This window comes from Dendrobium catenatum, unplaced genomic scaffold (genome assembly GCF_001605985.2).
Source record: "Dendrobium catenatum unplaced genomic scaffold, ASM160598v2 fragScaff_scaffold_1557, whole genome shotgun sequence".
Lineage (NCBI taxonomy): Eukaryota > Viridiplantae > Streptophyta > Magnoliopsida > Asparagales > Orchidaceae > Dendrobium > Dendrobium catenatum.
This window is the reverse complement of record NW_021320019.1, coordinates 7,337,272-7,340,281: the sequence shown is the minus strand read 5'-3', so window position 1 is coordinate 7,340,281 and position 3,010 is coordinate 7,337,272. Positions and strand designations below refer to the sequence as shown.

The 3,010-nt window shown below is 39.5% G+C and overlaps 1 pseudogene; it reads right to left on the bottom strand.

Annotated features, from left to right (window-relative positions):
* Window positions 1–792: 792 nt before the first annotated feature.
* LOC110112970 lies at window positions 793–2,062 on the bottom strand (annotated as a pseudogene).
* Window positions 2,063–3,010: the final 948 nt, after the last annotated feature.

The following is a 3,010-nucleotide window of genomic DNA, read 5'->3' as shown; positions in this document are numbered from 1 at the left end:
ATTTTGAGAATCTCTTTGAGATAAGAGAGGATGATGTGACTGCTAAAGGTAGTTTGAGAGAGAAGCTTTTGAAAGAAATCCAGAGTTTGAGAGGACGGAGAAGGTGAGATTGAGATTGAGGGAGGAGTGTGAGGGGATTACACAGTTGCTCTAGGCTAGCTACACCTTGCTCATCCCATGGCCTTGGTGAGTTCTTGAAGGCTCTCTTAGAAGAGAGGCTTCTAAGTCAAGTCCTCGAGGTACTCTACCTTCTCTTGGAGGGAGAAAAAGGATTTGAGGTTCTTTGCCTGTAAAAATATTTTGGTTCTCTACCATCTCCATGAGGGAGAAAAAAGATTTGGGGTTTTCTGCCTTCTCTAGGAGGGATAAAAATGATTCAAGGTTCGTTGTCGTCACTAGGGAAAGTTCCATAGCTTTCGGTACTCTGCCATATCAAGTTTAGTGAGAGTCACTCTTTAAAGGATTCTTCACCTTACTGTGGAAGTAAAAGGAGAGTCACTTTTTGTTAGTGCAATTTTTGAAGCGAAGTACTTTAGGGAGTGGATGTAGGTTAAGGTTGATCAAACCATTATAAATTTTCTATTGTGCTTTTTTTTTAGCACTTTACTTTTTGCACTTTATTTCTATGATAACTGCTTGGTGAAAATTTAAGATTAAAGTTCTATTATGTTAATTAGAATTTCCTCATCAATATATATTAGTGTATACATATCAACTATAGGTATTTAGAGCATCCCACACCAAATTCCTGGTCCCCAAAACCTCATGTCCTGTCTTGGAGCGCCATATCTTTCAAAGTCGCCAAAGTCCGTCTATTTGCTCACAGAAACCAACGCTCTGGTACTGCAACTTGTGTTTCTTGCAAAGCTCCCTCACCAAAGGAGCAATCCTTCGAAGATGGCACCTTGGCAGCCGAGGAAACAAATGGTGTTCCACCTAAAACCAAATCTCCCCATAAAATCAATCCATCCATGGAAAACACCTTATATTAAGCGACCCAATCACCTGTACCTTGCACCACTCATCCCCCTGAGGCTGCCCAACATAAACACTAGTAGCAAAATGGCTCAAACAAAATAGAACATGTTGAATCCTAGTAAAAATGAAACAAGCTCCTACAAACAACAATCTTTCTTCATAATTAGGCAAAAATGAAACTAAATAAGAATACCATACCCAGAACACCATTACCCCAAGTATCTCTTGGAATCTGTGAGGCACATTCTTGTTTCAAAGAAGAAGAACTTTGGACTGTGCAAAGAGAATCAACCTTGCCAAGCATATCACAGGGTAGAATGTCCAGTGCTGGTGACTAATGAGAGTTTTTTTTCTATAGTATCATACCTCATCTTTCTTTCATAAAAGTAAGATGTGAGGGTGTTGAAGATCTCTCTTGAAACAGCAAAGATAGGGATGTGCTGTAAATCGGGATCAAAGTCGAGGCTATTGCAAGCGACATGGTGTGCATTATGGGTTCTCTTCCACCAGCCAATGCTTACCCCTGTAAGGTAAATACCACATAAAATATGCATTATGCGGTTGAACCATGGGGTTAACATGACAGTGGCCTGGACCTTATCATGGGCCACCTAACCCGATTGGGTCCATATAAAACCAATCTAAATGCATACAGCAATGTGGGCATAGAGGCTGGGGGTGTCGATGATGAAGAAGACGACGATGGAGACAAAGAAAATATGATAGAGAGGGTAAGGAGGATAACATGGCCTTTCTGTTCGAAAAGGCCGAGTTTTGTGAAGTCAAAGATGAGGTGCTGGTAGTCCTTGGAGAGGTCAGATATATGGTTATCAGAGAGGTGGTAGCTGACGAAGAAGCGGTCGAGGTGCTTCCATGCAGAGGGAGGGTTGAGGGCGGTGAAGGGGTCGGTGGCGTCCTGGCCAGTTAGGTTAAGGAGGGGTATATCGCCACCGGGGTGGTCTCTGACCCAATGGGTGAGGTTGTAGACCTTATCGTGGATGGAGATCCATAGATTGGAGGGGGAGTTGTGTTCCCCAAGCTCCACCAGTATAATATGCTTCTTTTCTGCTGTTTTAGTCGCCATTAGTTGTGTTTAAAAAAGAAAAGAAAAAATGTGACTTTATTGTGGTTTGGCTATTACTTTTGTTGTTTTAAATAGGTAGGCTAGACAGACCATGCTCCCGCTTAAGTTAAAGTTGTTAATTCATATGTTTGAAATGGCATGTGGAATCAATATTGGAAGGGCGGCCAACGAAATGGAAACAAAAGGGCATTGAAATTCAAGTTGTCATATTCATCCGAAAGATAGAAAATGACAGAGAATGCAAGAAAAATGTACTGGTTTAATTTATAATACTTAGTTAGCGTTGGGTAGTATCTCTATTTTGAATCCAATGGTTATAAAAAAAGACATTGCAAGCTATTTTGGATTTTTTCTATGGATTACTCTAGAATAGATTTTTTATATCTTATTCAAAAGATTATTATATGTTGGCCTCAATTTTTGTTCAAGTTCCATCGAGGGCCTTCGATTGATTTAATCAAGTCCCGTCGAGTCTAATTCGAGCTCGAATCATCTCAAATTGAGTCAAATTAGACTCGACCATGTTTGATTAAGCCTGATTAGTCCGACATAGCCTTGTCGAGTTTGATATTATCCGAGTCGTCATTTTATTTAAATTTAATTATGTTAATTTGAACAAATCAAATTGAACCCAAATTGACCTGACTCGAATCTAATTTTGTACTCAATTTTAGTTCAATTAATTTAATTTAATTTCTTTTTTTTCTCTTGAGTTTAAATTTGTTCCTAAATCAAGAAATCAAACCAACAACGGAGATTTCATCAAAATTTAAATATTGACCTTTTGCCTCGATCTCGCGTGATATGCTCACTTTTGGAGTGAATGCATGAGAAGGATTTCTGTGAGCTTCCTTTCCTGATATGGACAGGTATTTACTCCGAGCATTGATGGGTATCAGAAGCAACTCCAGATTTTTGAAATCCTTCTTATGCTCTCGGTATTGGCAT